The sequence below is a fragment of the Columba livia genome, chromosome 1 (assembly GCF_036013475.1).
Source record: "Columba livia isolate bColLiv1 breed racing homer chromosome 1, bColLiv1.pat.W.v2, whole genome shotgun sequence".
In the NCBI taxonomy this organism is placed as follows: domain Eukaryota; kingdom Metazoa; phylum Chordata; class Aves; order Columbiformes; family Columbidae; genus Columba; species Columba livia.
The window spans coordinates 205,780,391-205,800,587 of NC_088602.1; the positions used below are offsets into that span (position 1 = coordinate 205,780,391).

Genomic DNA, 20,197 nt, shown 5'->3' on the forward strand with positions numbered 1-20,197 from the left:
TTTTCTACAAAATAAGTTTTAAAGTATTATATACTTTCAAATTTATAGTTTTCCAAGGTTCATTTCTTGATTATAGGATTAATTATAGTGAGTTTCTAGTTACATAGTACTTACCTGGCTTAGCAAGTTTCTCATGCATGATCGTATGTGTTGGTACTATAAGAGCTGTGTGTTAGTAATTTTAACCAAATGGTCCCCCGGTCAGGGATTTATTGCTCACCTCTTTTAGCTGCAACTACTAACTTTCAGATCAACATTTCCATTTGTTAGACTTTCTTTGCCCTTGTATTCAGAGTAAAGACCTGACTGTACAATGATCTGAGCAACCTGGTCTGACCTTGTGGCTAACTGTATTCTGAGTGAGAAGTTGGACTAGAGACCCTCTGAGGTCCTTACCCACCAGGATTATTCTAGGAAGGTAAGATTTACATTTTTTTTTTGGTCCTGTGTGTTATGACTATCAGTTCTTTTATAACCCTGGGGAGATGAACTACAAATGGGAGCTCCCAACAGACGGGAGCAAAATGAAAGGTTTTACTTAAACTCTTGAAGAGTAGAGAATAAATGAAGACCTTTACAGACATTAGTCTCGGTGCCCAGAGAGCTGAACCACAAAGTTTTTGGCATTGCATTTGGAAGTGATGCCTAGAAAACCAAGCTTTGCTCAGCCTGTTTTGGCCTTTTGGCTCAAATTCACCAGCCTGCAGAATGTCCAGTGGGTGAGATTTTCTAATCCCTAAATCACCTCTGGATTCCTAAACAACTTCATTTGTGCTTATGTTAGATTGTTAAACTCCTTCCAGGAAAGGTAAGAAGCAAACATCAAGTTAGCATGAGTTCTTCCACTTGAGCTTAGGTTAGTCCCTGGATGCTGGAGAGAAATTAAAAAAGATTACTCCAATGACTCATTTGAATGTAGAGATGAAGAAAGGTGCTGACAAGTTCATTGTTTGCACACTTTCCTATGCCTGGGACCTGAACGGAGCTGAAGGTCCTGGGTAATTTGTGCTTTTTAATAAAGTTTTGCTAGTTTTTAAAGAGTTTTACCAATTTTAATTAGTAATTGCTCAGGCTGGTCACTGTTGTTCAAATATAACACATAATCTCAAATGTTCTTTTCCATTTTTAACCTTCACAATGGATGGTGTTGAAAGAATTTTGACAAATGCTTCAGCTGATTCAGTTATAGTCAGTGTACCTGGCACAGTCAGGATCAAGGAAAGACCCACAGATGATTAAAAATAATAGTAAAAAAACCCCTATCTACTTTTTATTTATTTTATAACCCCGAAGTACTAAATCAATACAAGAGGGACCTAATTTCTTCACTAACTCTGTCTAATGAAGACTGAAATTTAATAAACTTGGAAGAAAGCTGCATCACCATGAACTAAGAGACTTCAAAATATGACATTTAGTTCATTATTTATTAACCTATCCCCTAGGAACATGACAGAGGGAATGCAGACTATCCATATTAGAAGCTGTTTCATCTTTAAGAGATAATGGAGACCCCATTTCCTTTGCACAAGATTTATATTATAAAGAGGAAATGAGATCTAAGATGCAAAATTTATACCACTCATGATTTCTTTTCTCCCATGGAAGGCTGAAAGAACGTTCCTTTATAGATTGAATGTGCTTAGTATCACATGTTTTAAAAGTGTAACATGTTTTTAAGAATCAGAATTTCCTACTCAGGAAAAAAATAACAAATGCACATGCGGTGAAACAAATGCAATAGAGCAATGTCCATCTAGACTTTTTTAAAAAAAAGCAAAATCCACAGTTAAAAAGATGGAGACTGGAAACCTAAATGTACTAAAACATCTTTTAACCAAAACTGAGCGAATAATGGCTATAAAATTCTTCTCCAACCAGCCAGAGAAATTACATTTCAGGTGCAGAATGGTTATTCCTATTTCTCTTCGATGTATTTAATTTTCATTTCCTGGTTTAAAAGAAATGCAAGACACACACTAGTCACAGCTTATGAACCATAACCAGAAAGCAGAAGAATTTCTACTCTTTCTGGGATGACCCCCAATTTAAGCAGTGGGACTCGGGTCAGAATCTGGTGCACCCAATTAACTTTCATATCTGCAATGCTCGTTTCCAAAATTACTGACTCTGTTCAGCAAACTGAGCCCAACTAGCAACCTTGATGTCTATTGGGAGTACCCCTGAAGTCTGCAGAGCTTTGGTGAAGAGGAGAAAAGTGTTTGCTGGCATGCATCAGCTTGCAGATAGCAGCCTAGACTTTTAAATCGTTTTGGAAGTGGTTTTGTGATGTTAGCTGACCAGACCTGGAATCTCAAATAAAATAAGTTTTGCATCATTAAAGTACAACTTCTAAGACATGAACTTGAGTCGTTAGAAATAAGTTCGTATGTACACGTGTGCTAGACTTCCTTCTTACAGAGAATTATCTATAAGAGATAAAGTAATTCCAATAAACTGCTTTAATGATATGGTCCATAAATGTACTTAATTTTTCTCTTTCACAGTGAAAATGAGACAACAAATTAAAGGTACAACTGCAAGAAAAAAATACAATGGCAGGACATGAATTATTTTAATATCTTACCAACTGAGCCACTGGTACTTCACAATTCACGAACAAAATTTCTATTACTACAGAGTCATGCTTTTATTGACTGGTATAAAAACACCATTTTGTATCTTTTTTCATCCTGCTGTGTTTCTATTTTATTGGAAGTGTCCTGTAACAGGTATAACATCAACTCAGATTACCAAGAAATCTATAAAATAGCTTCCTGCTACTACCTTTGGTGCAGATTGAAAGAATACATTATGATACCACTGAGTAAATGATAAAAGCTGTTATTCACAGGCAAACATGATTTATCCTCACGTGTTCAAAATTCTGAATATACCCACTTTATTATTAAATTATGAAAACATTTCACTCACATTGATTAGGGACACAGATACATTATTAATCAGAGGCTATTAGGAAGCATATGTTCCAAATTTAAGTTCTGAGGTTTGTGACTCATGGTAGGACCACAAATATTTCATGCAAATGGAACTGGACAGATACAGCTTCATAAATGTTCCATTGTGGTACCAGAAATACATGTTAATATTTTCTATTATTGATTATAAATTGGAAATTATATTACCTGGTTCAGCTTAAGTTTTACCAAGTGCTGCTTGTACAGCAAATACAGATAAAATTGTAAAAGAAAATTGGATTTTAAAAAATTATGATTTCTATTTCTTTAATACAGAATACTTTCTTTGATACAGTGTAAGATTAGAAGGCATTTCTGTTAAAAGTTATAGTTTTGATATTTTCCAGTTCTATGCCAGGCTATATTAAGACTAGTTACCAGCTCCAGAATGAATTTGTCTGTCATGTCATTGAGTATTTGTTCAGCATCTAAGATAATTATTTAAAGACATAAAAGACACAAGCAGAGATGGTGTCTATTGTTCTTACTACAATAAAAGATGGCTAAAATTGTGAAAAGTGCTTAATTTTGCACAAATTTTGTTCTTGATAAAATCAACAGGTCAAATCCTGAGAGGTTTGAAAACCTCTCCCTGGGTACCTGTTCATCACAGCCAGATGGCAAACTTTTATGTCATCTAGTCACCAAATACAAAAGAGAGTCTATTTACAATAATGCCATTGTGGAGAGAATTGTACTAAGTATTTGGATTTTATCTGTATGCTGTTGCTTTCAAAGATGCTCAGACTTGAAGGGTTCATAGAAAGTGTCTGTGTGGGTGTGTGTACGTGCATGCACATTTATTTTTTATATTAAAAATGGAAGCATATAGAAAAATGGTCTCCCTGTATGCTGAATAATTTATGTCTTCCCGGTCTTCTCCTGGTTCCCTTCACACTAATGACTGGTTTAACAATGATGTACATCAATTTACAATGTAACAATGTAGCTTTGGATTGCTTTCAACTCTAGATTGCTTTAAAAAGCAGTGAGAATACATAGAGGCATAAGAGCTTTACAACTAGCAGTGACAGGATTCATACCAGGTCTTGGACAACCTGTACATTATTAGTTGTGAATTCTCTCTGGTTTTATTGAACACATCTTTTTAACATTGCATTGGTTTTGAAGGATAAAATGTGGAAAATATTTTTAGTATGTTCTTTTACATAAGAACTGCTTAGAAGTTGGCTGCTGTATTCACCTTAACTCCTTGCCTCCTACCCAGTTTGTATCTATATCATCATTTTTGCGTTCCTTTTTCTAAATGCCAACCATTAAAATTGTTGATGTGTGTTTAATGTGGATAAAATTATTATGTTTCTAATACCCAGCGCTAAAGCTTTACTGACATCCAAGCTACCTCTCTGTAACCCTTCCAAAACTCACCTGCTGAACTCTGTTGACCATCTGCTTTTTTTTCTTTTGTAATGTGAAAGCTTCTAAATCCATTTTATGAGATCCTGGAAGTGACATGTTAACTGTCTCTTCAAAAATGCAAGACAAAAACCTTCTCTAGTTCAACTAATAAAAGCAGAAATATTACTCATCATTTAAAGACTCATCTTTGTTATATAAAATCCTAACCAAGTTCATTTATATCAACTGATATGTATTACATTTACAATGATTTTATGAACCGTAGTAACTTATTTAATTTATTGTGCCTTTGGTACTGTATGAAGAGAACAGTAAAAGTAATATTTAATGCTTTGATCTAGCCTTAATCTCTGAAAATTGCTGGAAATATAATCTTATTCGTTTCAATGATTATAGGGTAAAGTATATACTTTATTGCCTTTAGGCTCATTTAATTCACCTGGCTTTCAGTAAAGAGGTCTGGCAAGGTGTCACTACTTCTACGACAAAAGCATAAAAGATGCGTGTTGCTTTCTGTTGGTGATGTGAATGCCACAGTAATCCTGCACAAGACTGCTATGGAAAGGGTACTGTAACAGAGGCAAGTCTCTGCATCTTTAGCAAGGTAACATTTTGACCCCATTTAACCTATTTTTTTTCTTTTCATTCATAAAGAAGAATGTTTGACTGCAAACCTGCTACTGAAAGAAAAGAAAAAACTAAGCTACATAGACCTAGGCAAGTCACGGTACATGTTGATTTAAAAAATGCTCAATTCACTTAGTACATCTTACAGCTAAAAAGAAGATGAAATCTCTTCCCTTTTTCTGCCACTGCCATTGTGGTTGTGTGATACAGACTTCAGTTCATCATTCCCCTGCCTATTCCCCCAGAACCCAGGGCAACAGTCACTAATGTCACTTGAGTTTTTGTGATGCTTTGCTTACTCTGCTCAGAACCGGTGGAAGGCACAGGGAATCTGAATTGTTTCATATAAAGAGAGGTTAAGTGGAAGAGAAGACATGTAACTGTCTCCTTATAGTGGTGAGCTGGCACTTCACACCTAAGGTCAATACTAAGTAGGATGCTGAACTACATTATTGCCTTGTTGTCATTCAGATATTTTTATATGACAGGAAGATTATGATTTCTGAGCTGGGGCAGCGCAAAAGAATATCAAGCTATCATTACCAGCCTCAAGCTTTTGTATCATCTTCAGACTGTTGTGGGAGAGCAAGAATGCTCTTTCAGTGGGCTGAAAATTATTTACTGTGTGACAATTCTTTCAGTCATTGTTTTTCCTCATACAAGAACAGTGACTGTTCAGTAATTATATTGTACAGCTTAAAAAGCATTTAACTTGTTCTGTCTCTTCTGTAATACTCTCTTGGTGAGGAAAATCCTTCTGTCTGTTCTACCTAACAGATTATGGCACAGGTGAAATGTTCCACGTTTCACAAGGATGATAATATGTGGTTGACTGACTTCAAAAGGAGCTTTTGAAGCCAAATATTGAGCCAGTGGAAGTCTGGCATGGCACACTTCAATGAAACATGGCAGTTTATATTAGCTGGGGGTGTTGTCTTTCTCAAAAGTGAATCTTTTCAGGATTGTGTAACTTGGTAAATCCAGCTTTGTTGACAATGACAACACCGAAGTATTTTTATGCTACTTTGTCTTAGATGAACAGAAAAGGAACCTCGGCAGGCTGGAGAAATGGACCAACATGGACATCATGAAGGTAAAGAACGGAAATGCAAAATCCTGAGCATGGGGTGGAACAATTCTACATACCAATACATGCTGGGGTGCAAATGGTTGGAAAGTAGCTTGGAAAGAAACACTTGGGGTCCTGTGAGCCTCCAAGTTGACCACGAACCAGTGATGCACCCTTGTGGCAAACAAGACCAATGGCATCCTGGGCTGTATTAGGCAGAGCACGTACATCGGGTCAAGGGAGGTGATCCTTCCTCTCTGCTCAGCATTGGGGAGACACTTCTGGAGTGCCATGCACAGTTCTGTGTTTTCTAGTACAACATAGGCATGGACATACTGGAGCGAGTCCAGCAAAGGGCCATGAAGATGCTTAAGGGGTTTTAACACCTGTTAAACGTGGAGAGGCCAAAGCAGCAGGGTTTGTTTTTTCAGGAGAGAAGGCGGCTCCCGGGGGGTGTCATCAGTGTGTATAAATAAACAATAGGGAGGAGCCAGACTCTTCTCGGTGGTACAAGAAATTCCATTAAAACACTTTCACTGTGAGGGTCATCAAACACTGGAATAGGTTGCCCAGAAAGACTGTGGAGTCTCAGTCCTTAGAGAATGATCTTGGGCAGCCTACACTAACTGACTCTGCTTTGAGCAGGGTATTTGAACAAGCTATTCTTCAGAGCTCTCTTCCGACTTCAGCTATCCAGTGATTCTGCGATATAAAATATTTTTGTGTGAGAAAAATAAGTTTTAATTTAATGATCTCCAGTTTATTTCCTTCTGGCTAGTGTTTTACTAACTCAAAGATTTTTGTATTGCAGAACATCCAACATAAAATCTGTGACTATTTCAAAGTTTTAAAACCCCAGATGCTGATATATAGCAACATTCCTCTTTAAAAGGGTGGAAAACACAGAGATCAGTACCAAACAACTTATCTGATAGACAACATCAATGAAAATTTTAAAGAAGTTAATGAAGTTTAGGATGACAATATCAGTTCATGTATAATTACAAACTGTAGAAAGCAAAAGACTTGATACAAGTTTAATTTGTTAGAACATATTTTGAAGCCATAACAAATTTACTAGATGTATAGTCAAATTTGGTTGAAGCTAAATTAGGCATGGATCTTGATTCTTGGTTAAAATTCTTCAGCTGCATCCTCCTAAACTGGTACAAGTAATAATAATAAAAAAGTCAGTACAAGCTGAAGCCTGCAGCTTAAATCCCATTATAAATTACACTTCAGATTTTCTAAATGAATTGTTAAATTTAGACTTAGCAATTAGCACTGCACAACATTTACCAACAGAATTAACTGTATCACTTGCTATCAAGATGACATTTCAAGCTCAATTACATTTTCATATGTCCCAGGCTGGTAGCTCTGATGCATTCTAAGAAAATAAAACCTAGAAATGGGCCAACTGCAAATTGTCGTGAAAAGATTCACAATAGGAAATGTTCTCTTTTTCTTTTTGTGTTTTTGGGTAAAAATGCAGTCTTATTGGATACAAATGCAATCTTATTTGAACAGTGTGAAATTTTAATTCACATTGGTGGAAGTAAAATGCAAATAGTTACTTTATACAGTTCTACCATTTGAGAATTGTATCTAGCAACTTTACAGGTTTCAGGAGTCTTTATTAGCAAGTACATTGGAATCCTTATTAGCAAGTACATGAACATTGCCAGGAGATACGACCTGGTGTCGCTTTTTAGTGTGATAGGGTATTACTTTGAGAACTTCAAAAGATATTTTCCACAAACAGCCAAATCTATGGAGAAACTCACAGCTGGATTTCATGTTGTGTTTACTTACTAAAGCCAACCCTTAGGAAATTTTTGCTCTGTAACTGCATAAAGACTAAAATTCAAAGCCACTTACTCCTGATAACCCATTCAGAATCAAAGAGTTTAAATTTTCTTGAACTAAATTTTCTTGCTTTGAAGACATAACTAGTGAAAGATCTTAAAGTTGCTATAAGATGAGCCAGTCATACTTTGATGCAATTTTATCCACTTGCATAATAGGTTCACAATGGAAAAACATACTCTACAGCTGCTGTTGAGATATAGACCCCAATATTCATTACCTATGAAACCACTTTCACCTGTACCCTTTTAAGCTCACTTTTGGAACAAAGGAGAACATAGAGCGAAGTGTTTGATGTCACTCCAGGAAAATAACAGAACTGTAGTTTAAAAAAATAATAGGTATAAAATTCCATTTTCCTTTTGATGAGAGGCTGAAAGTATTTGAGATTATCATTCATTCTAACCTCTTTCATGGTAAAGGACAATGAGTTTCCTCATGTTTGTCCTTGAACTTGTTTATATTCCTTTTAATCCTCCGGCATCCTTCTCTTTCTCTTGGTTGTATCAGGATAGTCACAATGCCTGTGGCTCTAAACCTAACAATCTTCAATACCTCCACTTTCCCCCTACTCCATCTCCCTACTGAAAAAAAATCTCTGCCTTGAAAGCTTTGACATTCTCTTCCAAATCCTTTGCTGATTTTAAAAACCTATTCTCTCACAATGAAAGGAAGCTGCATGACCTTATGGATCATATAATTTCCCTTTCTCCTCATCTATTTGTTGTTATACCTATGACCTGGGACTTTTCTAGGATATGAACCCTGGGAGCACATTTTCAGCAAGAAGGATGGATGTAGGTTCCTAACATTCAATCACTTAAAATGTCAACTAAGTACCCAAATGCCGTGTGTGCACTCCAAAGCATAATCAGCATGGTCTGGTTCTGAGCACCAAAAATATTGATAACACTTCGCATATGATGTGTTATTTTCATAACAAAGGTTTATTCAGGAGAAATGTTCTGTACAGTGTGTTCAAAATTAATTTCCATTTTTTTTTTTTTTTGCTATTGTGTAACACAAGCTTTTCTTCCTGTATTGAAATAGTAAATGCATGATGCATGCAATACAGTATTCTGACCTGTCTTCTGAAATGTTACCGAGTTACACCTGGTTCTGTTCAACCCTTGTTAATTTGACCAGATGAAAAAGCTTGTCATGGCAACATTTGGAAGGTACATCTGACCTAACTTCAGACATATACAGTGTCAGTGTCTAAAGCCTAACTAATTTCCTTAGGTTGACTTTGTAGTTATAGGGAAAAATAGGTGTAATTAGAATGCAATTTATATATAACAGTACAAAAGATGAATTTTTTTTTTTCTTAATATAAAGACAATTGAAGATGATTGTCCCAAGAGTCCTACATCTGATAAATCCTTTCAAATTTTTTTAAAAGAACCACCTTATCTAAGAGGAATGTGGGTTTGAAGAGGGAAGTAGAAGGTTTGAAGGTGTTGTGGCTAGACAGGACTCACAAGTATTTAGGGTAAGTAAAACGCAAATGGGAAGCTGTGATTTTTGAAAGTCATCAGAGGTTTACTATAAAGTGTTTTCCTGAAACCTAAGTGGTTATCTATCTTAGAGGTTTAATCTCTTAGCATCATTACACAATTAAAGAAGAGAAACAGGCTGTTTCAGAATTTTATTTGGGCCCAGAACTTTGGTATAAAACCTAAACTTCGATAGGCAAGACCTCTCTCTCTCTCCCTTCTTGCTGACTCTATGAAGAATATTTTGGCATAACCTGAGAACCGGTTAAAATTAGATGACTAATTTGCTACTCCTGAATCACATTTCTGAAGTCTATGGTGCAAACATATTGCTGATTTTTCCATGAGTGGAGGCTGTTATTACTAATGTCTTTCTATCTAGGAGTCAAATACAAATTAATTATTATAGGTCCTGTATCATTTGCATCCTGTATGGATGCAAACCAGAACTCAGTGGAGACCTTGTACATAAAGCAGAAGAATGTCGTCCTGACGTTTGGAAGATGTGATGGAGACAACTGAGTAAAATGAAAACATTCTGCTATAAATGTAGGTGAAATACAAAAAAAGCTTGTCATAAAACTACTTGCTTTCTCTTCTACACAGTATACATCAGGAATTTAAGCCTAGCATGGCAACCAGGCAGTAAATTCTATTTGAATATAACAATTTTGTCAGAAGACTGTTTCAACTTCAAAACTGCACGCAGCAAAGAATCTAATAAATCAGTAGGGAAGTTGTGATGCTTAATTACACTCTGAGTATCTTCTTTCTACCTCTGAATTTGTCAAGCTTCATCTACCATTGCCTGGATCTTGTTATATCTTTTTCTGCTAAATTAAAGAGTCAACGATTATCAGAAATTCTTGCCTCTGCAAGTATTAGACTTTGATCAAGTCAGTTAACTTCTCCTTATTAAGTTAAGCAGCTCAAGATTCTCTCTCTTTAACTGATGTACAAACTCGTTCTATACACTAAGTACCAATTACAGCAATTGAAATCAACAAAAAATCCCAACATTATGAACTTGCATACTATCGAAATACAGCAGGATAAGAACAAAAGGAATCTTTCCTGACAGTCCATTTTCTCTTTTCTGAATAGCAGAAAAAGAAAACAGATGTCATACAACAGAGATGACGATGGTGATAACAGATAACATGGGAAAGATTGCTGTGTACACAAACTACAAAAAGTCAAAGTTACAGGCAGAAAATACAGAAAAAAACAAAATTGTTTTGGTTCATGAATAGTCTCCTCTAACTTAGGACACACATCAACACCAAGGAGTAAAGTATCCCTCAAAAGTGTATATTTCTTAGATGTCAAACTGAAAGATATTGAGAGAAATTTTAATGAAAGAGTTTTTCTTTTTTTTTTTTTCCCCAATCTGGTGTCTAATAAGCACTTTAAAAACATGCTGAAAATAGAGGAAAGATCCAGTGAAACACTGGTTTGTAATGCCTTCAATATCTTCTGATGCTTGCACAGACAAATTTTTGGTCTACTAATGTAAAATTAGTGCCCTAACAGGAATGAAATCGAAAGTATCCCTGAGTTATTCAAACTAGAAGAGATAAACAGAAAAAAATATGTATCTCCTGTTGTCCTGGTATCATTAGTCATACTTTTTCATAGCTTTCGTTTAAAGGACAACAATATATTTTCTTAAAATCAGACCAGATAGTTTTTATTTACAACCAGTCAAACCTTGCTGTCAAATGAAAGTTTGAGTTACATGTTTTAATTTGAGCTTTATGAGTGCTTTTTTTTTTTCAATTTGTGCTCTTTGTCACTGGAATTAATCACAGAGAGTGTCTGGGTGACTAAGAGATACTGCAAATCAGATACAAAAAGTTATATCTGAAGAGCACATCAGTACAGAGTGAGAACATTGGCTGGAATCTCAGCAGGGTGATGGATGTCAAGTGCAGGTTTTCCAACAGCTGCATCCAGAACACACAGAAATCTGTGGGATTCTGTGGTAAGTGCCGTTTTGGGGGTTTGGCTATTGCAAATGGTTATGTAAAAGCATGGAAAAACCAAAACCAAATAAACAAATCCAAAACAGCAAAACAACAACAAAAGCCCACAAACATCTGGATTAATTTAATATCTCACATCTTATACACCAGAATTTACACTAAGGTGAGTTACGACACAGCAAATGGCTCAAAATCTGTCAATATTCTGAGCCAGTAGAATTCTGGCATTCACGAGTGGCATAGCACTCCTTGATAAAGTTTTCCAGTGGGTTAGTGGATATTTGGATCAATAGCAAAAACACATTTTAACCTGGGTAACATGTTTGCATTATGGTAATAACAAGCTTCTGTGAGTGCCTGGGCAGTGATTTGGCTCATGGAAAGGGAAGGCTGGTTGTAAGCAGGCTCAAATGGCTGACCTCATTTTGATTGTAACTAAGTGGCCAGGCCTTCCAACAAGCTGTTCTGAGGTTGTTCATTTGGAGTCCAAAATGAATAACTTCAGTATGGCTAATTTCTACAGTTTCACATATTGTCAAGCAACTAACATGATTTGTAGGAAATTTAAAACCATACACAGTTGATCACACATACTGGATTTCTTCCATCATGGCAAGCAGAGTGGTTTATCTAGAGAGAAAATGTGGGGTAAGGTTTGCAAGGAAGCTGCTGGTGCTCAGAACGTAGACTCATAGGGTTTCTTTGGGTTCATTATTTTTAGCATTTGATTTAAATCCTTTTCTGCATTAAGCACTGATCACCACTCGGTTTCGTTGTTAACAATATTTTCAAGATAGTTCATCTTTTTTTTCCATCCTTGTGACTCTTTGGTACTGCCCCTGAGTGGGAATAGCAGTAACATTAACATGTAACATGACATTTTAAACTTCTGTTGGAAAATAAGAAGATAGACAATGCTCCTAGAAGCTCTTTCTAGATATTTTGTGGATAGAGAGAAAAAAACAGATTTTTTTTTCTTGTTGTTTTCATTCTACAGAATAACAAGTGTGTGTGTTTACAGAAATTTTTAAAAAAAGATTGGAGGAAGTCTGAGGCAAATTAGCTTGGCTTAAAATACCCATCAGTGTTCACTGTATTGCGTGGCATTTAGCAATGCAAGTTAATTGCATTCAGTTTAAATTTTATGAAGCTGATTCTCCATTTTGAATTGGGATAGGGCAAACTACTTCCAGGGCTGGTGTAGGGAGGTGGTATTAACTCTTTTATCATAAGAGAACATGACTCTTGAGACACAAAGAACTAATTTGGTTACCTAAATAACATGCACAGGGCAATAGGAGTGGCAGCAGGGTCTGGCATATGGTGGCCAGTCCAGAAAGCCACTGGACTGCCATACATCCTGCTGAATCTATGTTGATCCCATAAGGATTTCTCAAGTAACTTATGGATTCTCAAATGCTAGTAGGCATAACAGTATGGGCAAATTAATGAAACTCTGAGGGTCACATTCAGCTCCAGATTTAGACTTGAAAAGTCAAAAATACAGAAGTAGATAGTGCAGTAGGTGTGTAAGTTCCTATCACAGCCAGGGAAGGGTCAGTGCATCTTATGTGGGTACGATAGCATTTTAGGTACCCGTAGATGGATTAAAGGTGTACACTCAAAAGCACAATATTAACCTCACATTGAATCCTAATCAAAAGTTTGTCACAAACCAGATTGCATCATTTGCCTTAGTCTTTTCACTATGCATAGGCAGGAAGAATAATAAAAATTTAAAAAAAAAAAAAAGAAAAAATCCACATTGTTAGACTGAGGAACAGTGGATATGTCTACAATGTAAAATTTATTTGTGCTCTGTAGTAAATAACTGGATGGAACTAGTTGTTGTCAAACAAGTTTAGCCTCAACACAAAGCTAAGTTCAGTTTTTTCATTCCAAATACTGTCTGAACTGTTGTGATTCCATTGTGACACTTATGCTAAATCTGAACCCCTCAGATATTAGGTCTGACTTTGTCGCTACTTTGACAGTATTTTTCAAGTTTAGCTCTGTCCTACATCTTTGTCTGAAGCCTACTGTATGTCTGTGACCCTGAGTTCACAAAGATCTGCAGTACTAATATTATTAGTAACAATACGCAGAGGAGAGGTTAATGTCAAGAGATATTTTGGTCAGAAGCTGTGTTGCATTGGTGTCCAAAGTTTAGGCTTATGAAAATATTACAATCTCAGTCTAATAAGCTATATTAACAACAAAAAGAAATATATCAAGTTAGTGTCTCTTGCGTAGATCATGACTGAACTATGATAATGTAGAGTTGATAAACTGTCTAGTCTGCTTAAAAATCTGGCAGTGCTGCTGTGTACTCACAAGTATTTCAAGCAGGAAATGATGGAAAGCTCCAATGATCTCAAATAACTCAATTGTTTTTCCTTTTCTAATCAAATATCTTCATAGCGAGGAACCAGTAAGGTTTCATTCAGCAGGCAGTGTTGTTGCGAAAGCATGAAATATGGCACTTCACTGTTAATGTAACATTAAAGATTAAAAATGTTTATTACCTGTTATTCTTCTGTTAATTGTTTTGTGTAGAGAAAAATAGAAGTTGCTGCCTTAATGTGTAAAAAATCACAATGTGCATTCATAGTTGAGAGCAAAGGACTGGGGCTATGAAAATTATGTAAATGATGAATTCTAGCGAAAGAACTTTCAAACCCTTAGGGTCTTCAAACAGCATTAATTCAAGAAATTAGATACAAAATTTAACTTTTTCATGCTAATAATGATTTCATAAGGAAAAACTCGTTAGTAAAGGTGACAAATATGAAGTTCTATTGAACATTTAAATTCAGGAATCTTAGTATGCGCCCCTGGGATATATTTACACAGCCAATGACTCTCTGATGCTATTAAGTAATTTATTTGAAAAAGTCTCCATTCATGAGTTTACATAAGAACAATATCAGGTTTACAAAGGCTTGTGTTGTCAGTTTAGCAAATACCTAATTCACAATGACTTTTGCCTAAGATTTTCATTAGGTTGTTCAATATTGTTTGATCATTTACTGTCAGCTTCATAAGATCATAATTTCCCCTACATGAAAGAGGAAATTAAAAGGAGAAATAAATTAAAAAGAGTGAACTAAACTTAAATTTAAATCAACTTTGTCACAAAGGAAAGGAGAACAGTCTCATCACTTGTGATTATACTTTGCTTGGGTACAAACTATCCACATTCAATAACTTGAGGTTTTGCTGTAGTATATTCCTGTACCAGCAACACCAAAGATAACCTGAAATGTGGCACATGGTTCACTTGTGTGGGGTTGATCTGTGATGTGAAAATATCAAGTTTTGGCAGCATTAATTACAGCGGCCATCAATTAGATAGGCACAGAAATGAAAACACCTTAGGTCTCTCGATTTCTGTGCCTATTTGTGTTGTGGTCTATAGCTTCCAGCCAGTGCTGCAGGCAACATGCAAATATAACTAAAGATGACAATTCTTGCATCAAGGGCCAGAGTGGATATGACAGAGAGAAGTAACATAGGATCCCTTCATGCTGAAAATAGAGCTGATCAAAACTGTCAACAGAATATTTGCCTTCTTACAGAAAATGCCGGTTCATCAATACAGGACCATTTCTCAGGAAATGTGCTGATTTTGCTCAACTTTCTGATGAAATACAGGCAAGCCTCGAAATGTTCATTGTCTCCTAGCTAGATCATTCACCGTCATTCCCCAGAGACCAACCTGGTCCTCAGGCTCCATCACAGAGGGATGGTGGAGGGGGTTTGACTCATTAAGTGTCTGAAATCACAGCTGTTTGATGTTACAACCTGCCTTCAACACTTTTACTCCTCCTAGGATGGTTCTTACCTCCCATCGCCATGTTTTCTGCACTCAGATATCTTTCTACCCTTGTCTCTCCTGCCCATTCAGGCTAAAACTGCAACACATCACACTTTCTGTTTCCATGGGAGGGATACAATTGTGCTCTATCCTTTTCCATATACCTCATTGCACGTGTCCTAAGACAGCTAAAAGTTAAAGAACAATCAGCCAATGTGTTAAATCTTTTGCTCTGTGGCAGCATGAAACCCTGGAATACACATAACCTGAGGCCAAAAAAACCCCAGAAATTAAATCAAAGGCAATATTACATTAAGTATTATATTGGGTCACATTTGAGCTACTTGGAGAGCTTGATTCAAACATGAGAAGGCAAAAGTGTTTTTCCTGGAAATGTCTACCATGATAAATGAAAATATAACTTACAATTAAAACATGCAGAATTATACCATGACTATCTTGACCAAAACCCATCTTTCCAAAAAACTGTATGACTAGTCTTTCACTTTTGTTCTTTACTGAATACGTATGTAAGGAGAGTAAACAGGAACAGGCAGGCAAGATGAGATTCAGTCATATTTAACACATGTGGCACTCAATTGTAACTGTATTTGTGCAGTGGTTTTCGGACAGAGTGGTTCTCTGATGTTTCTTGGATTTCTGAAATGCAGAAAGACTCTAATCCATATAAAAATAAGCTCTATTAATAAGCAGGATAGTCACAGGATAGGAGCGGATGCTCTAAGAGAAATCACAAGGCCAGAAGGGAAATAATCCTGGGAACAACTTTCTTGTAAGCAAGGAGGTCTGAAGAGGAAACCACAATGGAAAAATGAGAGCAGAAGAGATGAAAAATGATACAAAATTAGGCAAGGGTTCATAAGCAAAGAATGGTAGTGCTATTCAACCATACCCCAAAATCTTATCATCACATGTATTGCAAACCAAATTTCATGCCCTGTGCTGAGGTACTAGAGGTTTGTGGTCTGGACTTGGCTTTGCCTCCCAGCATAGCCTTGCATATCTTGCACTCTTCTGGCAGTGTGCATCCAGAAAACCATGACAAAAGGGAGCCTGAGATAGTAGAGGAAGGAACAAGTAGAAAAATGAGAGTGACCGTAAATCTAGACATGCACTACAGCATGAATAACAGACACCTGGAAATGCTGGACTTGGTGGCTGGAGAAAGACAAACCAGAGAAAGGCATTTCAGGTGTTGAAGCTATGAAATGGTTTCAGTGGCCAGTATTAAGGTGCAATTTGGCTGAGTAAAGGAGAGAAGGTGGTTAGAGATTATTTCCAGATACGGAATGAGAGATAAGAGGAATTTGTTGGTATTAGATAATCTCTGAAAACAAGTGAATAAGGGGGAGTGCGTGGAAGTAAATAAAAAAGTTTTAGTACAGGGAATGCTTAGAAACAGATTAACAGTCACCAAGAAAAATTAACATCCACATGACTAGTTGCCTGAGTACTGAAAAATAAAATAAAACTATTGAAGTTTTTAACGTTAAAACATTATATAAAACTGAAGTTTGCAGCACAAATAAAAGCAGAAGGATCAGTTTCACACAATTTGTGAGAACACAGGTGAAGAGTTTATTCTGAATACTGTCACAGCATGTGGGCCTGCACAGTGATTGCAGTCCTTGGCTTAAAAAGATCCTACCTACAATATTTGTTAGAAAGAGACAAAGACCTATGATTCCCTTCCCTTCTTCAATACTAGAAGTTGGCTGTTTATGGTACTGGTGATATTTGCTACGTTTCTACTGACATCTTTAAAAATCATCAGACCTTTAAAATAAAATATTTTCTTCAACACAGGCTGGATATTATGCTAGTGGTTGAAAATACTTATTATATATAATTATATATTTATAAGCGGTCACACACCATTCCAACTTAAGTGTAAAGAGTTGTTCCTCAGACTCGAGATGGTAAGATTGATTCCAGTGGAGGACACTGAGGTGAAGTGCCTGACACATTTCTGTCTAAAACAACTCCTCTATAGATGCTACTCACTGCGGGGAAGAACCTGGCTGGCCAAAATCAGGACTGGCTACATGGAGAAGGACTCTGTTTCCATTTCAACTTGTTTCATAGAAGAGAATAAGAACCCATAAAGGTACTGAGAGGACTGAATCCTCCTTGTAGAACTGTTGAAAGCTTTTTATAGTGTTTTCCTGTCTGACATCGATGTATTCACAGATCACAAGACGGACAGGAAGCAACGCTATTCTTACTAATGAGATAAAACCACAGAAAGAGGAAGATGGAGCAATCTGACAGTAAACATTCTATTGGGACCATAAGTAGCCTGGAGGACAGTATCTTTAACCATCCATGCTGACTGCTTCTGCTCCTGAAGTCCTGCATTGACTCCTTGGTGTCATTTGTCGCAAAAATCATACAAGGTCCTCGTGTTTCCAGAGAAAATGATGCATTTTCTAAACCCTTCATAGTTGAGTGTTGCTGAGGAACATCTTGACTCCCTATAACCTTGTCCAGTTCCTTTTTAAACCATTGTGTATCATCTGCTTGCTTCAGCAGCCTTCTAGTCGAAGGCAATTGTTCGAGAAATAGCATTATAACTGAATTTTTTCACAGCAGCAAATTTTGTTGTTTGATACAAAATGCAATCATATAATATAAAGTCAGAGAATTATGTCAAACTCTGATTTCTTAATAGTTGCACATAGTGTTTCTCTACTCTTTGAAAGCACTCTTGAAAATTGCCCAAAAAAGTATTTTTTCTAAGAGAAGAGATAGAAAATTTATTTTGTAAGGGTGAAAAAAACAAGTCTTTTGTAAAATTTCTCTAGCTCCAAAGAAAAGAAAAAACATCAGACAAGCACTACACAGATATGCACCTACAAATTATCTTTCCTAAATAAATTGCCAATTGCTTAACTGCTGAATCAAATGCTGAACAGATACAGTCAGGATCATCCATCTGTACTAAAAAACTTGACATTTTATTTTGATTATATTGTACAGATTTATAGAGTCCTAAAAACTGAAATTGTTTACTCTTGACCTCTGGAGTTTGACAAAGTTTGGACTTGGAAAATTGCTTCCATTGGAAGGGCCAAGTCATTAATATAGGCCAGAGATATTTTTAATACTAACTTGATTTTTTCTCTAGAAATACGTACACAGTACATAAAAGTAATAGTTTTGGGGTTTTTGTTTGTTTGTTTGATTTTTAATCGAAAGTCTACCATTCTGGTTTTTTACTTGAAAAAGTCCCTTTTTATACTTCTTAAAACCAGAAGTTTTTATATAGAGCAAAGAGATAATGTAGGAAAAAATATCACTTAGACCACATGACTCTGATACAATTTTTCCAACAGCAAATAAAAATAGCTACTTTAGTGTAAGACTTCAAACCGAATCAAGCCCTGCATGTAATGGCTTGCAGTCTTTAAATTTAGTCATTTGGAAACCTACTGTAAAAGAAATCGTGTTTATTTGTTGGATGAAGTTACCAAACATCTTCCTGCAGTATTCATCCTGAATGTTGTCAGACCACTTTCCCTTACTGCATCAATTGAAAAACTGACCTTTCCATCCATCTATCTATGTATCTGTGTATCTATGTACATATGTATGTATGTATCTATCTGTCTGTCTATGTATATCTGTATCTATTTTATCTCTATATACACATATATAAATACACACCCCCCCTCCTAAAATGGGTGCCAAGGTTTCCATGCAAAGCAGGGGAGAACAGAGAGTTACACTAGCATGTGTTTACAGAAATGCAATGTTTTTAGCTAGGTGGTGACAGTATGTTATTTAAGGAAATTAACTATGATTTATAGCAGCAAATAAATAAGACAAAGATTGTTTAACATATCTCAGCATTAAGTACCTCCTGCATTAATTGTCTCTAAAGCCTGTTCCATTTGTTATCTAACAAGGTATGCTTCATTATTATTTTTATCCAGTTCATTGCTTCATTCTTTCTGTCCTTTCAATATTAGCTTGTCTAATCAGAAACCACTTTTGCTGGTAGTTCATTTCACATAAAAAGGAGGAATTCTTGTTTACTGAGAAAGTAATTGGATTATAATTTTGAAAAGAAAGAAATATGAATTGTAATAAATTATTTCTTAAAAAATACATGAGAGCATGAAAACCAAAAACCCCAAACAAATTAAAACCTCTAATGGATGAAAATATTATAAATAGAATATGAAACTAGAAAGAATAATTTATCATTGTAACTTACCTACTCTGTGTTATTCTGTTGAAAAGAGATGAATATCTAAGGAAAGAAGAAAAGATTTATGTATTTACTAAATAATGGTCAAATAAATATTTATGTTTACTGTCATTTTTCTTCTAGCTTTTCAGCCCTTTTAAATTGTAATTAAACTTTTATTAGGGAAAGAAAAATTATAATTTAACCACAGGTTGGTAGTTCACTATTCTGTTTCAGGTGTCAACCAAATAGCGTTGATAAAGTTTACATGAACACAGGCAGACTACGGTAAAGATGCACCTGTGCATATTTAAGTGCACCTGTGTATATTTAAGTGAAGGAGAGAGAACGCAGAAATTCTATTCTGAACTCTGGGCAACATACTTTGTGTGTTTATACTGCTGATCTATCCCATACTTTTACTGCTACTTTTACTCCCAACATTTCAATTCACATCAAACTGAAGGATTTTTACTTTTTTCTTTTTTAACCAATTAACTAACATTTCATTGATAATCCTGAGGTATTTCTTTTAGTTTAAACAAGGAAAACATCCAGTGTTAAATGCGTAAGAAATAACTGAAGGACAGTATTAAAATTGCCTAAAAGATAATAAAATGCAGAGAAATTAATACAAAAATTAGTGTAAACAAGATTACAGAAATTGGAAACAAGATAACTAAATAATAATGTTATATTATAAATTTGTTTTAACCTTGAATTGCAGATAGTAGAAAAATAGAATAATTAAAACAAAATTCTA

The 20,197-nt window shown here is 35.7% G+C and overlaps 1 protein-coding gene across 3 annotated transcripts in view; it reads right to left on the reverse strand.

The window, feature by feature from the left end:
• Positions 1–20,197, reverse strand: part of CELF2 (CUGBP Elav-like family member 2) — a 562,200-nt gene that overhangs the window by 434,633 nt on the left and 107,370 nt on the right. For all 3 annotated transcript variants that reach the window (XM_065050162.1, XM_065050164.1, XM_065050154.1), the window contains exon 3: positions 19,462–19,497. The gene's annotated coding sequence lies outside the window, so the exon portion shown is untranslated. The remainder of the gene's footprint in view (positions 1–19,461; positions 19,498–20,197) is intronic.